Genomic DNA, 18,527 nt, shown 5'->3' with positions numbered 1-18,527 from the left:
TGAGTTAGTAGCAGAGTTAAAGGAACTGTGATTTCTAGGCCTTTGCTCTCCATGTGTTTGCAGTTGGCTGTCAATCAAGATTTTGTCTTTCGTGAGTTTTCATTGTTCAATTAGAATTTTGGAAATAACAATTAATATGTTGCAACACTCTCCCTAGAAACTTGATGTGTTTGTGCTTTTCCGTTTCCAATTTACAAAAAATGTAAATGCACTCTTGTTTTTAAATAGTCCTTTTTCACTAGATATTTGTTTACTTCTTTATAGTCAAAATATTTTTTTCCCAATGAATGAATAGGTTTGCATGTTTTAAAAGATACCTTACTTTTTAAATTTCTTATTCTAACAGGTATATTCGTTGTACAGAATTTAGAAAATAAGGATAAACACAATTATAACTTAAAAATGGCCTCTAATCTCACCTGGAGATACAGTTGTAAGGTTTGAAATTGAGAATTACAAGTCCTCTCAAACTGTTCTTCTATTTCAAGTACGGTTTGGTTACTGAGATCCTCGAATTCCCATATGAATTGTAGCAGCAGATAGTCAGTTTCTGCAGAGGAACCCACTGGGATTGTGATCGAGTCCACGTTGAATATATGGATCGCTCTGGGGAGCACTGCCATCCCAAGAATGCTGTCATTTGATTCAGGAATGTGCGTGGTGTGTCTGTCCAGGTATTTAGGTATTCTTTAATTTTTTTCAGCATTGCATAGAGTTTACATTGGATTATTTTACTATATATTTTGCCTTTATACTGAGGACAAGTGTGCAAGGTACCGGGATCAGAAGTGTATTGGAGCTCCGCAGCTTGCTGCCACCATGGACGCTGTGCTCTTGCTTCGCCCACTGTACAATGTTGCACAAAATAGGACCTAAGTAACTCTCTCTTGAAAGAATGATTATATGATTGCTGGATGATGCTTGAGAGTCCTTGTGATGATGTCTTTTTCCCAGAATTTCCCCTCTTCTTTACTATGCCCTTTCCCTTCCTTTCCTCCAGCCTGTGTTTCAGCCTGCCTGTGGCATTGATTTTCCTTGTCTGTGGACTCTTCCTTTCACTAGTTCGTGATAATGTTACATGTGAGATGTGGAAACTTGCTAGATGTCAAGAAAGAGGAAATCCATTGCATTCTAGTTTTTTTAGAGTGTGCTATTGTATTATCGATTGAAATGAAATCAGGCTGACCCATTGAGCCATCCCCTGAGCTCTTTTTGCCTTCCTACAGGTGATACTGCTCTCGTTGCTGCATGTGCCCTTCCCCCAGACTTGGTTTTGGGGTTGAGTAAGTCACCGTCACTGGAGCCCTCTCTTTAAATGATGAAGAGAACATTTGCTCTTTCTCCCTGTTTGGGGACTTGGATGAGATGAGGCAACAGATAAAGAATGGAGCCCCACCTCATTCTGACCCCCGCTCTTTCCGTTCCTTTCTCCAGGGGAAGAGTACAATTCAAAAATATAAAGATTGTGAACTAATGAGATAGACAAGACAACCGATCATTTATTAAATACCCTTTCATGCCAGAAACAAATGTATTATACACACAAAAAGCACATAAAATACGGTAGTACTGTGGTTACAAACGTGGGTCCGAGTTCGAGTCCTGGTCTGGAGTGACAAGTCCTGTGAGATGGAGAATTGGTAGGTCGGCTTAGCCTCTCTTGGACTTGTTTTCTGTCCTGCAGAGATGGGGCTCGCTAGGCGTCCCTCCCCCGTAGAGGTGCTGAGGGGTGTAAAAGACACGTGTAGGCAGACCGAGCACAGCTGCTCTTTCCTCGTAAGTGCAGGATAGCATCGCTTTTGCGGTGATGGCTTTATGACTGCACCGTGTAGACTCTCAGTGCTCCAAAGGGATGCCTTGCAGATTGGAGATGGGATTCTCACTTCTGTATATACCCAAGGATTGTGTTATTGGGCCTTGCTAATTTGACTCTATTCTTTAGAAAGTACATAATGTAGATATATTTTTCAAACATGCATGATTTTTTCTTTTATTATTTATAGTTCTACCCTCTCATCTCTTGGTGTGACTTTTCATGGAATCCAGGAAACAGTCCTAAGCAACCTGCCTCTTCACACTTCTCCGTGGTGGTTTCCTTCCCTGACTAGAAGAGGGTTTTGCATAGGTAATTTTGATTGCTCCCCTTCTCTTGGAGACTCTCTGTTTTTCTGCCCATCTCTCACCTGTCCATCTGTCCATTTCTCTACCCACTCATTCTTCTGACTTGTTTCAATAAGCATTTCAGGCAGCTTACAGAAGAACAGGTACCAAATAAACAGGTGAGAAAATGGGGCCAAGTTCATACAGTGAGGCTAGGAGTTGAGCCTGTGTGAGAGTTGCCAGCGTGAGACACACGCCTCTGCCTTGTGACTTATAAGATAGACAACATCAATGTGCCTGAAGCTCCCAGCAGACACAGGGAAACAGGGTTTGTGGGAGATGCTCATTGGCTGTGAAATAAATAAGTGGCTTAGTAGAAGCCCAGCCTTTCCAAGTACTAAGGCTTAGGAGAATATTTTAGTGTCTTCCAAAATCAGATTATTGCATCTTTTCTTTTTCAGAGTTTTATGTATAGTTGGTTTACATTCTATACCTGGAAATTTCTCCAAAACTTCTGCCCACGTGAGTCCCATGACTCGGGAATGGGGTGGTTCTGCTCATTGACGGGTGTTGGCCAGAAACGGAAAATGACAGCCTCAAAGGAGCCTGGGATTTATCAGTTATGTTTTGTCAGTGCTGTAGGGTTCTGAAAATGCTTTCACCTTTTCTTTCCATCTGAGGCAGCAGCGCGCTCTCTTACCAGCATCAGGAGCTCAGGGTCTCGGGATGGTGGGGGCTGACTGCACTGCCGTCAAGACAGCTGAGCTAGTCACTGCAGGTGTGGTTCTTTTACATACTGCAGTTCATGCTCTTTACTAGAATGTTTCAACAGGGAGTTAATTAACTGAGTTAATTAACATTTTATAAATATGATGCTTTGTTGAAAAGACAGTCATAGGCAGAATATAAGTTGTGATCACTTTAAAAATGGTTTCATTACTGAAATTTCAGTAGGAAAGATCCAGTTTATCTTATTTCCGCCTCTCTTTAAAAGTAACAAAGAAACAAGACAGAAAAAGCAGAGGATGATTTCTGTTCTTCCTCTCGGCTTGCAGGTGCCCTCACCTCCAGTGGCATCCATCCAGACACCAGCACTGACACTGGCCGTGCTCAGAACTGCCTCAGCCCTGAAGACACATCTGACAAATGGAAGGGGGCCGCGCCCTGTTACAGCAGGTGCTCTCACTTTGTGGGTCCTTATGTAACTGCGCGGTGTTATTCAGGATCGCCCTTTCTACACTTTGTGACGCTGCTGCGGTGTCTCCTAGTTATTTGTTTCTGTAAGTACTCGTGTAATTTTCCAATGTGTGGTACTAGACATCTAAAAATGCATTTTTCAGATGAAAAATAGTGTGTATTTAATATAAATGTATGAAAAAAGGGTCAAATGGATCTATCCTGGTGCCAGTACTCAGAGATAATAATTAACACATTAACATCTATTTTCTGTTCTTTTCATCAGTGTGTATTACCTCTGTCATAAAAACCAGCGAGCAATGTGTGCCTGTATACTGTGTGGAGACCTCCATTTTCCATTCGGCTTATTACACATTTTTCTACAATATTCTATCTCCCCTGGCATGATTTTTAATGACTAGTATAGCATTCTGTCTTGTGGAGTCCTCGTCCATTTTACTTTGGACTTAAATAAACTTTTAAATTCCAAGTATACTTAACTGAAATTCTGAAAAGAGATCTGTTGTGGTACCGAAAGTCCCCTACATCCCTTCCCCTTTTTTCCTGAGAGTAAAAACTGCTGACAATGTGGAGTATATATTTCATGACCTTTATGCCTATGTCATATAAATAAACACATACATACACGTATATGAGAAATCTATGTCTATGTGTGTGTATATATGCTTTATTGAAAAATAAGGCCATACTATATGTTTTCTGCAGCTCGGTTTATTCACTCAGGTATATATCACAGACGTCCTCTCTCTCCAGACTCACCCGGTCCTTTCAGATAGAGTAGAGGGTTTTCCTGATATGCAGGTTTGGTCTCTTGTGTAAGGACACCTTTCGTGGGAGCGTACTGTGGACAAGGCCTCGGACCACGCCGAAACACCGGAACTTTAGTGCCCACAGCTCACCGTGATTTACCGCATCATTGTCTTGATGGTGGACACTTAAGTTTTCTCCATTTTCCACTGTCAGAAAGGGTGTTTGACTGGCATACTTCTTATACAAACATTCCTGTGATCTTGTATGAGTATTATTTTCGTTAAGTTTTCTGGAAATTTAGTCCTTGGATGTGACAACTACATAAATCACAGGCTCCTTTCAAGTGAATCAAGAAATTCCTTCTCCTGTGGGGCATGAAAAGATGTAGAATAACTTATGTAACCAATTCTCTATCGCTGGATATGATTTCACTTCAGCTTTTCTTCTCACCATTGTAAACAGTGCTGTGTAAATGCTCTGATAAGTACATCTTTTTGAACTGAATTTTTCTAAATGAAACGATTCCAAAATGTGGAGTTCAGCCTGTGTGTACACACGTTTTTCAGAGTTTACATATCCATTGACATGTCATCCTCCAAAAGATCGCTCACAGTTTGTTCTCTCAAAGATGGACACTAGCTAGAATATCTTTTAAAAATATGTGCCAATATGATGAGCAAAAGTACTTTTTCATTGTTTTAATTTGCACTTGATGACCAGTGAGGTATTGAGCATTTTTCACTCATTAGCCATCTGACTTTTAAAAAGTGAATGATCTCTTTTGTCCTTTGCACACATTTAAGTGAGGCAGCTTCTTGTTGCTTTGTGACAGCTCTATGTATATTATGAACATTAACCCCTTGTCTTCATCAACATGTATCAGAGAGCTTTTCCTTGTCATATTTTGCCTTTCATTTTGTTCAGTAGGTTCATTTTTGTTGTGGCCCAAAATAATCTTAAGATTGTAAATGTCTTCTTTTTGGGTTTTATTCCTGATATTATTCTTAGAAATACTTTCTTATAATGGTATAAATTTCTTCTGTAGGTTTTTTTAATCTCTAAGATGGAGATGATGATGGTACTTGTTATAGTGAAGAGAAGTTGAATTAATATGAGCAAAGAATTATATTCGCTGTTATTAGTACTTTCTAATATTCACATCACATTCTGTAATTTTTCTTGCGGTCATTATGACTGGAATAGAATTTGTTTTTTCCAGGGGATTCTCTGATTGTCCCAAGACAATTATTGAATTCCTACTTTGCTTTTTAACTTGAAATCCCACCTGTAAAGAATACTTATGTACACTAGAGTCTCTTTTTGAGCTCATGGTTTATTTTTATCAATCTTACTTTCTTACACTAGCACTATATCTTACATATTGTAAACATTTATTTAATATCTGACAGTGCGATTTTTTGATTCTCTTTTCGATCCCAAATTTTCTTGGTTAGTATTATGACTTTATTATTCCTGAAGAATTCTAATATAATTTTTCAAGTTAAAAAAAAAAAGAAGTGCTGTCGTGGGATTTTTTAGTACTTTTGAATTATCTTTAGGAGAACGTACATTTTTACAAAACTGCTTTCCTCCATACAAAATGTTGATGTCTCTACTTTCACACCTCTTACTTTACCCCACAGTACTGTCCTGTACTTCCACCATGTACAACATGGGCATTATTTTTGAGTTTATTCCAGATTATTGTTGATGTTTTTGTTAATTATTTAAGTCAGAATTTTTTGCTATTGTATATTTTAACTGTTAAAACTGACACCTAGGAAGGCAGATTCGGTTTGTAAATACTCACTTTGTAACTTCTCATTTAAAATTGTAAGTATTAAGTACTTGTTACAGAATCCTTTCTTTTCTGTTTTTAAAAATTTGTTTCCAAGATTCTCAAAATGGTCATAGCAAAGTAGTATAGGTGGGGACAGAGATGGAGAGAGGTAGTTTGGCTCATGTACAAACTGTGAGCACTTTCATGGCTGCGTTTACGCTGGAAAAGCCGCTGAAGAGTCCAGGATAAAACGGGTGGCTTTGTATGCAGTTGAAAGCCAGCTTTCTTGCCTGGTGAAGCCTGGTGGGCGTGACAGGTAGATGATCAAGGTCGAATGGAGGTTATTGGCTGCACAGAGCGCTGTGTCTGAGAACTGGAGAATATCGCCATGGGAAATGCTTGGTGCCAGGAACAAAGCAGAGGAGCTGGGGACCCTGTGTGTTAAGGAATTTCCAGCCCTGGGAGTGGGAAGATCAGACTCTGCATTCAGATCTGAGTTTGAATTCATCTTCTTTAGTTTACTTGTCCTCTGACTTTGGTCAAGCTATATACCCTCTTTCACTTCCTGTTTTCTTATCTCTCAAAATAGGAGAATTACAGCCTGCTGCTAGATTGTTTGATCAGGTTAAATAATTAGTGTCTATAAGATGCCACGTACAGTCACAAGCTCAGTGAGAAATGGGCTGTCACCTGTTCTTCTGCAACTCAGTGCTTGACAAGACATGTGGGAAAGCCAGTCCCTAATTTGTGTGTGATGCAAGTAGGAACAAAATTAATGTCTTGCCTTTCCCTAGCAGTATACTTACAGCTTTGCTTCATTTACTTCTTTCCTCCTTTCCTTTCCCCTTTCCCATCCTCCACCAAAAGATCCTGAGACTCTCTCAGAATAGTAGATTCAAATTACTTTAAAGGTTGGCTCATCCTCATGAAATGATAGTAACATAAAAAAAAATCTGTGCACATCCCACAATACATTGTATTTGATTTACACACACACGTGTGCACACATACACACACACAATCAGGCTACCTTCCACTTGCAGAGGGATAAGGACCACTTTTTCTGAGTTTTCACTCACTGAGCTTGAGAACAATGTCTCTTACACAGACTTTCACCAGGCTTCGTGCATGGTGTTTTTAATTGAATTTCGGCTTTGTGGCCATAGATATAGTCTCCTAATAGAAGAGAGAAAGTGGAGACATAGACATTCCGCTGAGATATTGGTGTCATCATATTTTAGTTGGAAAGGACTTAAGACAGCATAGAGTCGTAATATTATATGGGTGAGAATCCATGATGTTGTAACTTGGACAAGAACATGGACCTTCTGCCGTCTTGTCCAGAAAGGTGAAGAGGCAACTGGGCAGGGGATGGTAGGGATCCTTCTTGCTTGAGTTCCATGTTCTTGCTAGTTTTCATTGCTCAGTTGCCTTTAGTTTATGTCCATGAGGCCTCTCATGGGAAGGTCACTCTGTCCTGATAGATTGAGTTTCTTATCAGCAAAAAGCTCTGGACCCACTCATATTTCCCAGAGTTTTCTGCTGACCTGCTGACACTTTATATAATTGAGACCTAAGAAACTACAGAATATAAAATCCTTATTGTTATTGTTTGCCCTCGAGTTCCATAGGAAGGGGTGCTGTCTCAGGCTGTCTAAAGCCAGATCTGAACAAAGATAGGGTGACAGGCTGTGCTGCTGGTCCTCCACAGTTGAAGGGGATTTCCAACTTAGCTTTATATTCAAGGCAGATGAGTTCAAATCTTGCCTTTACCAGTTATTATCTTTGTGAATTTGGGGAGAAACTGTACTTTTTTGTGTCCAAATTTGTTTATCTGTAAGTAAGTTCAGTATTTATTTTAAGGTTTCTGTTTTAGAATTGAATGAGCTAATACTCTCATTTATACCTAAACTAGTGATCTCATGGTTCTATGCTGGTGCCTTGGTAGTTGATTACTAAGGGACTCCGCAGTGAGATTGGGGGTGGGGGACCCTGGATAATAGAGCTTATATTCCAGGATATGCTTGTAAAAGACTGGATGTGCAGTGGATTTTTAGTAAATATCTACTCCTTTCCTAATCTGCATTGATTGTGTATATATCTTTATACTAATATATGAACAATTTTTATTGCAATTTAAATATCTTTGTAGTATTTACAATATCTAGTTATAAAAATACGTGAAATAAAAAGATTTGAATTTATTTTCTTTTCAATAAGCAAAACAAAATAAAATAGAAAAGAAAAAAGTTTTGAAGGAGTAGAAATAATTTTATTTCTGTGGAATCAATTCCTTGTAATAGGTTTTTTGTTCATGTTGTTAAAAAGCATATAAAATTGATAGGTTGTGAAATACTGGAAATGAGGAAACAGTGGAGACATACTACCTCTAAGGCAGTCAATTTGTTACCAAGTCCAAACTCGTTCTGCTTGCTGCATGACAGGCCAATTAATCGGGAGATGAGATGTTGGAGTAAGGAAAAGAGACTTTATTTGTAAAGCTGGCAGACCCAGAAAATGGCATATTGTTGTCCAGTAGAACTCTCTTCCCCAGGGCAGAATTCAGTCTCCTTTTATACTAAAAAGTGGCGGGGATGTGGCTGGTTGTTGCAAACTTCTTGCTGTATGAATTGTTTGTCCTTGAAATCCTTTGTTCCTGCAGCTGTCCATGTGGGTCAAATTATGGTGCCCCTGTAAAACCTCCAAAAAAAAGAAAGGTTATTCACTATTTTACAACTTGCCATCTATACATAAGTGTAGAAGAGCAAATATCCTTAAAGATCAGAGCCCGGAGAATAGACCCTCCTGGATATTTCAGGCTAAAGGCAACTTTCTTTTACAAAAGGTGCAGAGATAGCAAGTCTGAGCCTAGAAAACAAGGTACAGGATTAAAGCCAAATGAACACATCTAACATGGAGTGAAATTTGTTCTTTCTATTACAATTTCTTTTTCTCCCTCATAAATAATTTTAGTAAGAAACATGAGCAATTTTTTAATTTTTGCTTCTTAATAAAGGACTACAACTACAATTTAGTGAGCAGGGATGCTGTGCGTGCCTTGGTGTCACAGCAAGCTCTTGTTGGTGGTGCAACATGCCTGATGCCCCATGAGTGTTGGTGAGGGTCCCCCTAACCAGGGGCTCTATTCAGGAACCACCATATGCGCGTTGACCTCTGGCACCTCTTTTTCAGCTGCAGGAAATTTTTTCAGATTCTATGATAGAAAAATCACTCCAGCTAGGGATAATCAGGGAATAAAGGAAGAGGAAAAGGGCTTGAAGTAGAGTAGAAGAGAAAGACAGAAGCTCAGGGAGCCTGGGGGTTTGGCAGCGCTGCCTCGGGAGAGAGAGGAGCAGAGGTGTGGATGGGACCGGCTACGGAACCAGGTCCTGCAGCTTTCCCTGCACCCAAGCCACACAGCTTTTAATAGGGCCCAGGACTCTCTCCTGGCTGGATGTCACCCTGGGCAGAACCTTGAGAATCGAAGGTAAGGGGTGGGCAGCACTCACCTAGGGGGTCACTGAGGACTTTGGTCAAGTCCACATTGACTTTTCCAGTCAAGTGCCTTCACCTGTTCTTTATCTCAGGATCTGAGAAGCAGGAACAAGGAACTCAGGGAGAGATGCAGGAAGATATCTGACTGTGTTAAGAGACGACAGTCACAGTGACACTGGGAGCGAAGACACTTGCAGCAAAGTAAAATAACTTCACAACTATTGCATCAGAGCTGCATGTGTGAGAGAGCCTAAGCCTGTCTCAGAGTGCAGGGGACAAGCGGAATGGAATGGTAAAATTAACACTGACAATTGAAATTTTGTTAAATAGGCTGCTACTTTTAATTTTATCACTTCAATGTATGCAGGTGTATTTCTATGAGCATTTATAGGTTCACACAACCCCACCAGCCCCTCTTGCCCCCATGGGGGATGGGATTTCTCAAGCACAGTGCCCCTCCTGCTTGCTTGGGCCACGCTGCGGGTCCTCACCTGGGGCCAGACTGCTACAGTACACTGAGTCCCCGAGGCACGGCCTGGGATACATGACAGGAACAACTGTGCTCTTGGCTGAGGGCCTCCATTTCCCCCTGCAGTGTAAGAATGCCGGTGACTCAGTTAGAAGCATGCATCCAAGCCGTCCTTCCGTGTCATCACCATCTAGAAGCGGTGCCTGAATCTTCTGAATTTCTGCAGAATGTGGTTTACAATCACCTTGAACAAGTGAGTGTGTGTCCTCTTTCAAGTGGAGGAGTTACTGCCGTTTTCCTGGAACTTACTCATCACTAGTCCATCTGATTTTTCTGTGCTAGGATTCAGTATGGCCTGCTAATAACTCTGCAGTCAGATCTAGAAACCCTGATGAAGAGGATTATTTATTTTCTTTCTTTATATGATAGTATTTTACTTTCAAATTTCTGAGTTTTCAGTTCTTGGAGGAATTTTTTCGGGGGTTGGAGAAACAACTTTGCTCTTACCATCTTTGTGACCTGTTGCTATATGCGTCTCACCTGTCTTCTGTCACTTGTGAGGCGGTTCTATTTTTGACCCTGTCCGGGTTGTTCATATTTTAAAACATAAAATCTGTAAAAGTACAGTCCCTTTTACTCCGAAGACATTCCACAAATACTCCTTTAATCTGGGTATGGTTTTAAGAAGACACAATAATTAGAATATATACTTGCAGGTTGCCAGTGCAAAATCCCCAAATTAATAGTCAAGCTCAACATCTAAAATCTTTCTAATCTACCATGGATTTGTATGGATAAGTGAAGTAGTTTGCTAAGAACTCAACCCTCCCAAGATGATGCTCTGCCAGATGGTGGAGCCGAGGGACGAGGGTGTGTCCTGCCCTTCCTGAGCTGACAGTTTCATGGCAAAGACCTTCACCAGGTGAAGAAATTGAAGTTTCTTCTAAGAACAGTGGGTCTGAAATGAGTCCAAAAGCGTGGGAGAGACACAATCACATTTGTCTCAAGTAGGGGAGAGTGGCTGTGGGGCCACTTGGGAGACTCATGAGTCCAGGTGGGCAGTGTTGTTGGCTTCCACTTGAGCGGTGGGACGGTCAGTGGGTAAAAGCGAACAGATTGAAGGCATGTTTAGATGGTAAAGAGGAAAGGATCAATGATTTCTGTGAAGGTAGGATGGAGTAAGGCCCAGGTTTCTGGGTGGATTTATGAGTTAAATAATGGTCCTGCTGTGTTCTGAGGAGGGAAAGCAGCAGAGGGAGTTCTGGGGGAAAACTGATGAGTTCAGCTGTGGGTAAAGTGAAAGGCTGTTAGATGTGTGGTCTGGGAGCTCTGGTGAGAGCCAGTAGTGAGTAGGGGGCGGGGAGAGAGACTTTCAAATCATTTTGTCTTGTGAAAATACATACAAGAATGAGTAATGACACAACCCCTGTATATTCTGGATTTAAAACCCAGTAACATTTTGCTATATTGACTGCAGGGGTTCTTAATTTTTTAATAGAAATAAAATAAATAGAAACAAAATAGTGGAGTTAATGAATATCTTAGAGTTGATGTGTTTCCTTGTATGTATTTTCATACCTCATCTGTTTATAAACATAATCTACAAAAAGTTAACTTGCTTAGCATTAGAGTTAAACAGAGGGACGTGACACACTCTGTTGGTGGTTCAAGGTGATTTCTTGGGCAAATTATGTAGCCTCTCTGTGCCTTAGTTGCATCTTCTGTGACTGCCCCCATGCCCCTCATCACAGCTGATTTCCTAGACTAGAAGTTGGGAGGGAGGCTGCTGAAGGGAGTAAGAGGTGGCAACTGCTAGGGTCACTGAAGAGAGAGACAAAAACAGATTAAAGCCGAGAAACTGAGTGCTAATACCCTCAAAGGAGAAAGAATCCCTTAGTTTTTTGAGTCACTTAGCCTAAGAGAAAGAAAATCATGTGGCTCCAAAGCTCTTGAGCATATGAGTATTGTGGGTGGGAGGGTTTCATCAGAAAAGGGTTGAGAAAAGGCCTTTTGGTTTCCCTTTACGTTTCCAGTAAGGATGAGGTGCAGAAGAAAAACCACCCGTTTCACAGTTGAAGGTGCTGTTTTGTGCGAAACTGACCGAAGGTTGGAAACCATTCATCAGTGGTGCTGGCAAAAGAAGAGACTTCTGGATTGGGTGGGGCACTTGCTGTGACTTCCAGGTGACCTGCTGGCTGGGGGCTGTGAGGCGGGCAGTAGGTTTGCAGTGTGACCTGGGTATAATCCCTGGCATTGAGGCTGCTGATCTGACTAGCAGAGCTGGGCAGACACCGTCCTAACGGGGCTGCTCGGGATGAGGCCTGGGACACCTGCCATGCTGAGGGCGAGAGGAGAGCTCCCCTGAGGTTGTGTCCCTGTGAAGATTAGAAACGTCCTCCTGCAGGGGAGGAAGAGCCTCTGAGCAGCGGGCCGGATGCACAGGCAAGACCAGCCTGAGCACGGAGATTTCAGGAAGCCGGAATTCATACAGGCCCGAACAGCCTTGTTCCTGAGAAACTGGAGGGAAAAGATGCTGCAAATGCAGGCTAAGTTCAGACACTATTGTGTGTCATGAGTGATAGGAAAAGACTGTTCAGGCAGCCACGAGAGAACGCTGTGGTTGTCCCAGTTGGGCGTCACACAGGAGGGAGGAGCAGAGTTATATACTTTGCCACTTATTAGCTGTGTGACTTTGAGCAATATCACCCCACTTCTCTCTATATATATCTACATCTGTAAAGAGACACAGTGACAAGCTCGTGTCATCAGAATGCTTTGTTTAGCTCTGATCCCCTTTGTCCAGTCCTGTCAGTGCTGCCCTGCAAGGTTCTGCAGCGGCTGCTCTTGCCCTGTGATGGGAGGGCATAAAAGGGCATTGTAGCACCCGAGGGCAGAAAGGGGTTGCTTTAAAAGCAGACATGTAGCCTCCTGCAGCTGCAGACCTGCAGGCAGTTTGGTTCATGGTCATGGAGAGGACTTTGGAGGCCTTAGCGTCGTCTTAAGACTTGTTTTCCCTTGGGGACCTGATTTGCCTTTGCAGATTAATGTTGAAGATTTGGGCTTCTGGCAAAGCTGTTTTCAGAGATGGGTATATACGTAAAATATCATATAAAATAAAATGATTTATTTAACGTGAGCGACTTTGCAGCTGTTGGGAAGAGCTTTGTTGGCCTGGTCTCCACGGAGGACACCAAGGGTCAGCAGAGCGTGCGGGAGGGAAGGCAGCCTGCAGTGCTTCTGCGGGGGGTTCTCCCCAGCATGGTGCTCTGCTGAGTTGACTCTTCTCTGAGTTTGGTTGCCAGAGGAGCAGACAGCAAAGTAATGAGTTCTGGAGGGATTGTATAATGACAGGAAGAAATAGGAACCTGGAGATTTTCTGGACTAAAACACGCTTTTGGTTCCTGATTCAGTGTGTTCCATTACAGAATTGATGAGTTGTGTCTATTCTGGGACTTCATTGAAATAAACGTTCACCCTAAATGTTAAGGGATTTGGTTTATTTGGCTGGAGGACTCGAGCCGGGATGACAGCCTCTCAGATCACTCTGAGGGACTGCTCCCAAGAGGTAGGGGAGGAGCTAGGATAAATAGAATCTTTACAACAAAGATCAGGTAATTGGAACAATAAAATATTGCTTGTTATCTAAAGAAAACCAGATATCTCAAGTTCAAGTATTTACTGCTTTTCTATGTATGGTGGGAAGCAAACATTTGGGTCATTGAATTCATTCCTTTGGCAAGCCCCTGGCTATCTAGGGCCAGTATCCTGTCCTTTCTTACTCTGAGTCTGCTCAGAGGGCACCACTGTGAGTGGCTGAGAGGCCGGGCTGTAGGCATGTACTCGCTGGGGTATGGCAGCAGCCGCTGATGACTCGGATTCAGCATTCTTTGTTTACTGTCATGGTTGCAGTATTTTCATGCACATTGTAGTATTTTCATTCACAGTGTTCCCCCTTGGTCCTAAATTCGACCAATATTTTGAGAGAAATTTCATGACCAATTTTGTCCCACATTGCTAGGATGGCTCATTCCTAGTTCAGGTGAAGAATCTTCTGAGTTGCCATTCAAGGTGTTAGTTTTTTTTATCAGGCCCTGTTGATACTAAAAGTTCTCTGGATCACCTGTCTTACTACTCTATTATGATCCAGGAAGTGTTTAACCTTCTTTGCTCATTCCCATAAATAGAATCACACTATTATATTTATTTTATTCAGGGTTATAAATGTTATCTGTTTCTTCAAGTTGTTTAGCCATCATCAATCTTGTGGGCCTAGTTACACATTGGGAAATGTAATAGACAACAATTTTATAAAATAGACAGGATATAAGTAATACAGCTAGTAAGGTTAATAAAGTCACGAGTAAGAATTTAATAGTCGAGAAGTTGTATTTTTGGGTTAAAATTTTGCTTGTGTTTCTGAGTTTGATCCTATGAGAAAGTTCATATTTATGGTCAGGGTCAGAGCAGGTATTAATTGGCCAGTTGAAATCTCCCACCTTGTAAGATCAACAGTGGCCTAAACAGAACTATAATTTCTTTTTAGAATAATGTCTCTGAGGGCTACCTAGTTAGAGCCTTGTATTAGGGAAACCCACCAAGGTAACACAGAAGTACTAGACATAGGTAATTTATCATAAACTTAACAATTGGAGTAGTTCATAATCAAAGGTTGGAGAAATTATCAAAGTAATTGGTATACAGTCCTGGTCCGGTGTCTTGGGTCAGCAGTCTAGCTCAGATGTCGTCTTCTTCTCATCCTGGTATGGAAGCTTTTTCTCCATTTGGGCATTGTTTTAAGGTGAGCAGCGCTCTATAGGCCAGTGCACTGCAGGGGCTGTTTCAGATAGGAAATGAATCCGAGACTCCGTTTCCTTCAGCTTTGGTGTGTATGGTCTAGTTAAGAGTATCTGAAAAAGGGTCTTTCCATTCAGGTTGGAGACAGTTCTTTAAGTCATGCCTGTTGCAGTATGTATAATCCCCTGGCTGCAGGTCATGGGGCATTGGAATTTTACCCAAGGATAGATTACTGAGCTTCAGAATCAAACCTAGAGTATTCTTTTCATAATTCAATTAAACTGTACAGCAGTGTGACATAACAGCAAGGAATGATCTGGGAAGTGTCTTAGTAAATATGGACCTCAATTAACAAAACTAGAATTTAATATCGACTAAAATATAATTTTTTTCTCTCTAAAGTTACCCTCAGTTTTCTCAAATATAGCCAAATCAAGATTAATTTCTTTACAAATTAAATCTGATTATTTGATCATATAGGCTTTTTAAATTGACTGTGTTGGAAGTTTTAATACGGAGTCTCAGGGTAGAATGTTAATAAGGTTTTCTAAGGCCAAGAAAGCCACGTCAAGGCTTTTCATGGATTTTTGCCTTACAGATTTAGGTAAATTCTTTTCTCTTTAAAATCCTTAAAATACCTTTATACTCCTATATCTCTTAGGAGATGATCTCCCTAATTTGTCTGATAGAGCCACTGGGGACCTAAGTATTTTTAGTCTTTTGAGGGATCAGATAGAGAGAAAAGATAACTGTTCCAAGTCTGTATACATAGTTATAATTTATCAAATTGCTGTGAACCATAACTAGCTTAAGGAGAAGAGATTCTTTATGTCTGGGAAACAGGTTAAAAGGCAGTAGTATTTCAAACAATATCAAAAATTATAACCATATTCAGCTGGTTAATCAGTCCCATGTAACTAATTCTTTTAATGAGAGTTTTCATTAGAACTTTAAAATGTCTTACCCAGTTTAGTTCAGTGCTGTAGTTTGAAATTTATTAGAAATCAGTAAATCTCCTTGAAGAGAAAGCATTTTGCAAAACCATCAGAAGAAAACAATTAACTGTCTATAAATGACAAAAGATTTAAAAGCATGGTTAAACACCGTTACACTATAATCAATAAAGAAACCTGTTCACTATACCCATAATTATCACTGGTAACATTTCAGATAAACCAGAATTTTAGGGAGTCCATATAATTTCTACAATACCTATATTAATAATATTTCTCATTCAATATAACCTTAGAAGTTTTATGATTCATTTGACAATTCCATGTTATTTAAAATGCCAAATGAAACTTTATAGTTAAAAATCTCTCTTTGGGATGTTTCAGGGGCCTTCTGTAGCATCCCAAACTTAACTGGAGATTAAAAGAATTTTAATTAATTAAATTAATTTTTATTTAATTAATTAGAATTTTATATTCGGGGAGCTTTTTGAAAGATTTCAGAACACTTGATCAGATAAACATATAGATCACTGTAATGTAGTACTAATTCATTAACAAGAAAATATGTCAAATGTAAAGGCAGAACAGATCAGCTAAGTGGTATAAGAAGTTTTACAATCTGTTACTGAAGGTGGATTAATATTTTAAGAAAATTTTTTCCTCTTAACAGAGAGAAAACCAAATCTAATCTTGTTCCAGCTAACTTCTAAGATTCATTTACGTTGCCCAATTTGATTCTAAACTTAGCCAATTCTGACCACGTACAAAACTTTCCTCAGGGTTCCTTTTCCACAAGCCTTCCACAGCTTTCTATACTTATATTAGTGTGTCCCTTATTTTGTCTTCCATTCAGAGGTAACCAGCTTCAGGAGAAAGTCACTATTTTTCATTAACAAAGTATTATTCCATTCTTACATCTTCCTTTACGCATTTATATTACTTTCCTAGGATACTGAGATCATTCCCTTACTAATAGAGACTATTTCTGTGTGATACCAACCATTTATTAATATTTCTAAACACCTTTAGTTTCACTGTAAGAGGAAGTTAAATGTTAAGTAATTCATATTTCAATCTTATTTTATCTGAAAATGGCATAGATATTTAATAAAATCTTGTCATTTAACTTAATTTAGCACAACTCTAGAATTTAAAGATATCAAACATTTAGAGATTATTTTAAGCATACATTTTAAAAATATATTTTAAATATTTACCCAAAGCTCTCATCTCATTTGCATTTAATTTACTTAAAATTTTACCACAGCACATTACTGTTATTTTTTTTTTGACAAATCTGCAACAGATATAAAAGGATCTTATTTGACTTTCATTAAACCTAGGTACAGTAAAGGTATTATAGTTAAGATGGATGATTTTAAAGATGTCTACATTTATTAGAACATACTTAAACTAAACAATATCAAATATTACCTTAATATTGAATATTTTCCAATTCACATGACACTGAAAGTCAATTTGTTAAGTTTTTATTTTAAAAATACTTAATTTTTAAGCTCTTATATTTTTACATCAATTAAGCAGAGCTCTTTGACTTCGAAATTTTTTTTTTTTAGCAGTAGAAATATCTCACTTCTATAATCTGTATGCAGGCTTATAAACAGACAAAAGCTAGAGATCTCATAGCTTCACTTTAAAACTTACTTATATTTATAATAATAGTTGGAGTAAGCTGAATTTGCTTGCTCAAATCACTAAGGCTTACTATTTATGAAACAGATAATTAAGATTTCCTCACAAAGTCTGAAGGACCCGTCAGAGTTCTGAGTTCTAAAATGCCAAAAATTTCATGGCCTCAAGTTTTATTTCGTTGAGCTAATTAGGCTCAGTCCTAGGTCACTGTTTGTTGTATTTATATTTCTGATCTGCAAGACAAAGACACTCTCTTCCAGGTCCCCAGATAAATGCTCTGTCACCCAGACCCAATTTTATCTCCTTAATTGGCATTTTTGTATCAGTGAGAAGAGCTGTAAACAAAGAATTCCATGTTTTAAAACTAAGGTTTTCTTTATTTTGTCTTCCAAAGCTTGCATAAGACATTTATTAAGGTCTCTTTTCCTTGAGTTATAAGTTAAACCCAGGGTAAACCTATATTTTTTTTTTTAGCTACTCAAATTACTTTTTAGATTTACGTTATATTGGACGTCTCAAGTAACTATATTGGTTTCCTTTAATTTGTTCAATTAATATTTTCAGAGGGATAGACATGTGCCCAGCCTTATAATACCAAGAAGGGGAAGCGTTTTTCCACAGAAACATATCTATCCCACAACATAAGCAAAAGGTTTATATAAAGACCATCTAAATATACCAATTTCACAAACTTTTATCTCAATTTTATTAAATCTTATACCTTTAATTTTTATATTTATTAAGTTTAATCAATAATTCTTATTTCTAGAAGGAGTGACAGAAACCTTTTTTTTGTGGGTGTACATTGTATATAATTTTATAGAAGTCTCTAGGATGCCCAAGTTTCAGCCAAAGAGCTTAGGCCTTTCTCGATTTTTAATTTCATTAATTGGCCTGTTGTCCCAATCCTTGATCATGTATTTCAGTCTACATATAAATATATTTTAAACTGTGGTAAATAAAACGGACTTGTTTGAACTTTAATGTTGGGGGGGAGTAGGTGAACTCTTTGGCCCTTTTTTTTTAACTTTACGTAGTGTAGTATCAAAACCCTGTATGTAAATCCAAAAATGTCCATTTTATTGATCTCATTCAAAATAACCATATAAAAATATTTATCCTTTTGGGATAAGCCACTTATCTGTTTTTTTGACATTTTTACAATCCTTTTTCCAGTTATTCAACCTAATTAACATTAATTATACTAAGTTTTTATTAGCATCTCTAGAAACATTTATCAGAAAGGAAAAACAAAAATGTAGCTTTTCAAACCAGTTATATTTTTATATCTGAGTTCTTAGGTTAACCATTAGATATATTTTTCTGCATTTAAACT

At 39.1% G+C, this 18,527-nt stretch overlaps 1 long non-coding RNA gene across 3 annotated transcripts; it reads left to right on the top strand.

Annotated features, from left to right (window-relative positions):
• Positions 1-416: 416 nt before the first annotated feature.
• LOC140695566 (uncharacterized) lies at positions 417-10,044 on the top strand. Of its 3 annotated transcripts, none has more exons than XR_012071217.1 (3): positions 417-674; positions 2,004-2,125; positions 3,156-3,226. It is a non-coding gene; the product is annotated as an uncharacterized lncRNA (long non-coding RNA). The 3 variants fall into 3 exon arrangements; XR_012071218.1 differs by lacking the exon at positions 417-674 and adding an exon at positions 9,918-10,044 and having other exon boundaries at positions 1,848-2,125; positions 3,156-3,380; XR_012071216.1 differs by lacking the exon at positions 417-674 and adding an exon at positions 3,563-3,825 and having other exon boundaries at positions 1,848-2,125; positions 3,156-3,380.
• The last annotated feature ends 8,483 nt before the right edge of the window (positions 10,045-18,527 follow it).

This window comes from Vicugna pacos, unplaced genomic scaffold (assembly GCF_048564905.1).
Source record: "Vicugna pacos unplaced genomic scaffold, VicPac4 scaffold_405, whole genome shotgun sequence".
Classification (NCBI taxonomy): domain Eukaryota; kingdom Metazoa; phylum Chordata; class Mammalia; order Artiodactyla; family Camelidae; genus Vicugna; species Vicugna pacos.
This window is presented reverse-complemented; position numbering and strand designations above follow the sequence as displayed.